This window comes from Somniosus microcephalus, unplaced genomic scaffold, assembly GCF_052327205.1.
Source record: "Somniosus microcephalus isolate GS21.2 unplaced genomic scaffold, FLI_Smic_1.0 unresolved_chr4, whole genome shotgun sequence".
Classification (NCBI taxonomy): domain Eukaryota; kingdom Metazoa; phylum Chordata; class Chondrichthyes; order Squaliformes; family Somniosidae; genus Somniosus; species Somniosus microcephalus.
In genome coordinates, this window is record NW_028225182.1 from 46,055,328 (window position 1) to 46,061,936 (window position 6,609).

Below are 6,609 nucleotides of genomic sequence, written 5' to 3' on the forward strand. Positions count from 1 at the left end.
AACCCACGCTATTTTCCCTTGATTGACCTTGTTAAGCCCGCCCAGCAGGCTTAGCAGGCCAATTAAGGGGAAGCCGGTTACAGAGAACGTCAGTGAGTGACGTTTCATCTGTCAAAACCTTTTGACAGATGAATTGTCATCATTTGACAGCTCTGTGAAGCTGTCAAATACTGACAGCCTCTGTAGTTTGATGAGTTCTTGTATTCAAGACCTCATCAAACCTCTTTTGTGAGCAGAAATTAGATGGTTGTTGCATCGGAGAATGCAGCGGCCATCTGTCATCTCTGCCGGTGAGATGCGAGACTCTCTGCCTCCCCAACTGTTGAAGCCTGCAGGAAGAAACAAAGGTAAGTAAACATTTTGTATCACTTTGCACTTACCTCACACACTTACCGCTCCACACTTGCACCCACCACTTACCTCCACAGCGCACTTTTGTACCCCTCTGACCCCCGCAGACCCACGGCTCACCTCGGTGACCCTGGCGGGGTTTCCCGATGTTTGGAAAAATGGGGATAATCCTCTTAACTGCCTGTTAACTACCTGTTAACAAGCAGTTAAGTGACTGTAATCCCCTTCCCACCTCAGGAGATAGGACCTGGCGCAGGTCGGCTACCCGCCTCCTGGGAAGATAGCATGGAGGCGGATTGGGGGTGGGATGAGTATCTGTCCCCCAGATTCTGCCATTTTACCAGCAGTCCCGCCTTCAAATCCGCCTCCCCAAGGCTGGCAAAATCACCCCCTAGGACTTTTACCGCAACACTAAAATCATAGGGAATTTCAACATGGTGCCACGCAATGGAAACAAATGATTGAATATTTAAAATCACTTTGTCCAGATACAGGGGAAATGAAAGAACTAATAAGATGATTGTCCTCAGAAGGCTAAATAGATCTATGTGAGAAAGGAAGGATAGAGGGAAGGAAGGAAGAAATAAAGGCCACTGTCACTGGCTCACTGTGTAAAGACAAAAGTCAGTGTGAAGCTGAACTGGATAACTTCAGGAAGACCAACAGGGTTACAATTGGCTTCAATGCTCCTGACGTAGGGATTCTAAAAGATAATTTTAAATGATAATGGAGCATTAGCCAGTAAATTCCCTAATAAATCTGATGGGGAATTCAGGAGAGTGGTGAGAATGTGGAACTCGCTACCACAGTGAGTAGTTGAGGCGAATAGTAGATAAACACATGAGGGAGAAAGGAATAGAAGGATATGTTGATGAGGTGCGATGAAGAGGGGTGTGGGGAGGTGGGGGGGGTGTCAAGTAGTTTGACACCATCCAGGACAAAGCAGTCCCGCTTGATCGGCACCCCATCCACCACCTTATACATTCACTCCCTCCATCACCGGCGCACCGTGGCTGCAGTGTGCACCATCTACAAGATGTACTGCAGCAACTCGCCAAGGCTTCTTCGGCAGCACCTCCCAAACCCGCGACCTCTACCACCTAGAAGGACAAGGGCAGCAGGCACATGGGAACACCACCACCTCCAAGTTCCTCTCCAAGTCACACACCATCCTGACTTAGAAGTATATCGCCGATCCTTCATCGTCGCTGGGTCAAAATCCTGGACCTCCCTCCCTAACAGCACTGTGGGAGCGAGCACCTTCACCACACGGACTGCAGCGGTTGAAGAAGGCGGCTCACCACCTTCTCAAGGGCAATTAGGGATGGACAATAAATGCTGGGCCTTGCCAGCGATGGCCACATTCCATAAAAAAGAATTATTGTTTTTTTTAAAGTCACTTCTGCAAAATTACATATCTAGAGGGCGATTTACGCTGATGCCCATCTAACTGTATCCCAGCTTCATCCAGTGTCCTCAAAGAGGAGTGCGGCAATGGGAAACAAGTTATAGTTGGAGGTGACAACTAATCCTTTTTAATCCTTCTCAAATCCAGATAATAGAGATTTTATCATAGGGTACTGTCAGTTAATGCGAGGGGTGTTATGATTGACATTACCATGAATTAGAAGTGAAAAACAATTGCGGGTTTGGTTTATTTAATCCAAAATGCACCCAAACTTACTTTTACAGTTCCGTTTGTCGCTCTGAATCACAAATCCAATTGGGCAGTAGCAGTGATATCCACCAATATTATTCCCACAGTAATGGCTGCACCCGTGAGCATCAAGCTCACACTCGTTGACATCTGGGCAGAAGAGACCCGGTAATTGAAGTTTGACAGAGATAAAGGAAGAACAATTAGAGTTCTGAGTGAAAGAGAATTTCGATCACGTAGAATTTACAGCCCGATGTCTTCTGTTCGTTGTAATGAAATTGTAAGTGTGTTCTTTAAACTGATCATTGTGTGTAGTGTAAGAAGCCTTCTCCACAACTTTACAATTTTTAAAATTCATTTTCGGGATGTTGGCGTCGCCGGCATTTATTGTCCATTCCTAGTTGCCCTTGAGAAGGTGGTGGTGAGCCTTCGTCTTGAACCGCTGCAGTCCGTGTGGTGAAGGTACTCCCACAGTGCTGACTGCCCCTCCCAAATTCACAGCCGCTACCAACTAGAAGGACAAGAGCACCACCTCCAAGCTCCCCTCCAAGTCACACACCATCCTGACTTGGAAATATATCAGCCGTTCCTTCATCGTCACTGGGTCAAAATCCTGGAACTCCCTCCCTAACAGCACTGTGGGAGCAGCTTCACCACACGGACTGCAGCGGTTCAAGAAGGCGGCTCATCGTGATCGTCTCGAGGACAACTAGGAATTGTCAATAAATGCTGGCCTTGCCAGTGACACCTATGTCCTGTAAATGAATTTTAAAAAAATTAGACTGGTTCAGATGTGTGAAGATAAATATATTGGCCCAGAAATTCGGGTCTCCACAGGTGAGTACGCGCTGGGTACTCACCCGTAGGCCCAATGAAAGTGCCGGTTTTGTGCATGCACTGCGCATGCGTGGGAAACCGGAACTACCATTGCCCTAAAGGAAAGGTTTCAGAGGTCGAACACATGCGCCGGAGAGGCTGCGCGTGCACATGTAACTTACTTCTTTTTTTGCAGGTATCTCCGGGAGGGTAAGTCTCCAGGCCTGCTTTTAACATGGTAAGTGGTGAATTAATTAAAATTAAAACATTTTTTCCACAGGTTTATTATTTTTAAATACTTTAAAGAAAGGTAAGTTTATTTTTAGCCCCATTAGAAAATGTAATTAATTTTTTCAAAAACTTAAATTATTGTTTAAAATAGTTATTTTATGTAATTTATAGTAATTTTAAAAATGTGTTTTTTTAAAATTTATTTGATGATTTAGTGATGTTTTGGGGCTTATAGTATTTATAGGTTTGACAGGTCTTCCTGTCAAACTTATGAATGAAGCATTTCCTGCTACCATTGGCTCTCTATGGCCTATGTGATCCCAGGGGATGCATCGAACTAACTGCACCCCTGGGATACGCAAGCACTGCGCGCTGGCAGTTGGAGCAGGCCCAGGATCGGAATCCCACACGGGCCCACAGCTCAACGGCCGGCACGCTAGGTAAGTGCAGATCGGGGGCTTGCACCTGCGGGAAGCCCCCGACCCGAATTTCTGGGCCATTAGACATATTTCAGGCAGCAATTCACTTAAGCTGTGAAATAGTGCCATATATGATCATAATGTAAGCTGTGTCTGTGGGGATAGCAAACAATGTCCAAGTAACAGGGTCTAGCCTTGGCCTAGTAATCCAACATAATCAATTATTATGTCCCCGGTCAAATTCTTCAATTCGTGACTTACCAACGCGCGAATAGAGTGCCAGAAACCCAGTGAATGGTTTGGTTTCAGAACCATCTGACGTAAATAAAACCCTCAGTGAGTTACTGGTGGAATAGTATTCCTGCAGTCCTGGATCACCTCCATCATCTTCTCGTTTGCCACACAGCTTAGCCAACTGGTTGTCCTCTGATAGGATCTGTTGTAATAGTATTAACACTAATCATCACCACACACCTTTGGTTTAATATGCTTAAAGTTCCATGAAACAGGGTCGGTTTTGCTTTTAATGCCTGGTGGAAAACGAGCGGTAGTGGGTCACCCGCCCGTTTTGCACCCCGTCCGATTTCTCGCCAAAGGCAACGGAAATAGGGCAGTGTGATGATGCACTACCACCTGTTCGCTACAAAATGGCAAGAATGAACGCAGACAATACAGTTGTCTATGAACCCGACTCCTTTCAATGGTCACGGGCTTTTCTAAACATTTGAAGAGTTTCAGACTGCTGTGCGAGATCAGTAACCAACACTTTAATAGGTCTTTCTGCCCTTTGTTCATGAACTAAGTTAACTTTCGGGGTTGTAGTCCCGCCTCCATCGAGATGCGGCCAATCCACGCGATTTTAACTTGATTGACCTTGTTGAGCCCACCCAGCGGGCTCAGCAGGCCAATTAATGGCCACCCGACAACAGGTGACATCACCGACTGAAATTTCATCTGTCAAGATCTTCTGACAGATGAAATATCAGCGTTTCACAGCTGTTTGAAGCTGTCAAACACTGACAGTCTTACTTCTAACATGAATCCTTCTCCACAGACTCAGTTAGAAATCTCACCGGCACAGAAAGCTGCAGGCTGTCACTTTTGACAGTTCGCAGCCGTTCTGCTTTCTGTGCCGGTTAGATGATGGACTCCCGAAACCTAGAGGAAGGAAGGCTGAAAAGGTAAGTACAGGTAATTTAAACTTCTTTACACACTTTAGACACACCAAACACACTTACCTTTGCACTCATGCACCCATCACTCACCTGAACACCGACATCTCGACCCCTCCAAATCCTTCAACCCAACGGCCCGACTCCTCTAACTTGGCGTGGTTTGGAGCCGTCGGGAATCCCACACTTCAAGGTTTAAACATGCAGTTAATTGGCACTAATCCCTTCCCGCCTCAGGTAGGCGGGTCCCAGTGCGGGGTGGGTACCCGCCTCCTTTGAAACTTAGATGGAGGCAGGTTGGGGGCGGGATGGTGTCAGGATCCCCGAATTCGGGCCTTTAACCCCCTGCACGCCACCAATCACGACTCCAAGGATCAGTTAAAATCGAGGCCAAAGCGTCTGTTTAGCCTTCATTAAAATAGATATGCTTCCGACAAACTTATTCTTGCACTTTGCCTAATATCGCGCAGCCTGATTTCAGTTCCTTCGGGGGGTCATGTTAACTTTGGGCGAGAGTGTAAGACAGGCAATATCGGAGCCACCATCTCCTGTACACCTTCCCCTGATTTTGATTCCCAGGTCACCTCTCAGCCTTCTCTCGGCATATGGGGTGGGACATTTAGGACTGAGATGAGGAGGAATTTCTTCACTCAGAGGGTGGTGAATCTGTGGAATTCCCCACCACAGAAGGCTGTGGAGGCCAAGTCACTGAATATATTTAAGGAGATCGATAGATTTCTAGATACAAAAGGCATCAAGGGGTACGGGGAGAGAGCGGGAATATGGTATTGAGATAGAGGATCAGCCATGATCATATTAAAAGGCGGAGCAGGCTTGAAGGGCCGAATGGCCTACTCCTGCTCCTATTTTTCTATGTTTCTATGTACACCTTCCCCTGATTTTGATTTCCATTGAATTCAATCAGGTCACCCCTCATCCTTCTCTTTTCTAGGGAGAAGAGCCCCACCCTGTTCAATCTTTCCTGATATGTATAAGCTCTCTCTTGTAGTATTATTCTTGTAAATCTTGTTTGCACCTTCTCATCTAGAACTAGGGGGCATAGTCTCAGGATAAGGGGTTGGCCATTTAAGACTGAGATGAGGAGGAATTTGTTCACTCAGAGGGTTGTGAACCTTGGGAATTCTCTGCCCCAGAGGGATGTTAATGCTGAGTCTTTGAGTATATTCAAGGCTGAGATCAATATATTTTTAGACTCTAGGGGAATCAAGGGATATGGGGATCAGGTGGGAAAGTGGAATTGAGGTTAATGATCAGCCATGATCTTATTGAATGGCGGAGCAGGCTCAAGGAGCCGTGTGGCCGACTCCTGCTCCTGTTTCTTATGTCCTTATGTTCTCCAGCACCTCTACAGTCTCAATACCTTTATATTGTTTGTTTGGCATCCTTCCGACCATTCAATGTCGATGTACGGTATATAAATTTTGATAATATAACCTTGTGGTGCTGAGATGTCCCACACCTCATTGCTGTTAGCTGGATATCGCAGAGGGTGGTTGGGAGAAGAGAGTTCTCCAAAAGGTTGGTTCAGATGAATGGTACAGGATGCAGATATCACTAGTGACAAAAATACAGGTGACCTGTTGCAAATCAATTAAATACCTCTGTTAGGATCAATCAAAGCAATTCAGCAGAAACATATAGAGATATCATCAGCAATGGATGCATAGATACATAGACACAATAATATATGGGTCTGTGTGTGTGTGTGTGTGTGTGTGTGTGTGTGTGTATGGGTCTATGTGTGTGTATGGGTGTGTGTGGGTCTGTGTGTGGGTTTGTGTGTATGGGTCTATGTGTGTATATGGGTCTGTGTGTGTGTGTGTGTATGGGTGTGTGTGGGTCTATGTGTGGGCTTGTGTGTCTGTGTGTGTGTCCGTATGTATGGGTGTGTGTGGGTCAGTGTGTGTGTGTGTGGGTGTTTATGTGTTTATGTGTGTGTGTG

General features: G+C 46.0%; 1 long non-coding RNA gene across 1 annotated transcript; it reads right to left on the minus strand.

The window, feature by feature from the left end:
- Positions 1-1,955: 1,955 nt before the first annotated feature.
- Positions 1,956-6,292, minus strand: LOC147090835 (uncharacterized). The gene is made up of 3 exons (XR_015075296.1): positions 6,028-6,292; positions 3,736-3,910; positions 1,956-2,158 (listed from the first exon to the last, which is right to left on the minus strand). It is a non-coding gene; the product is annotated as an uncharacterized LOC147090835 (long non-coding RNA).
- Positions 6,293-6,609: the final 317 nt, after the last annotated feature.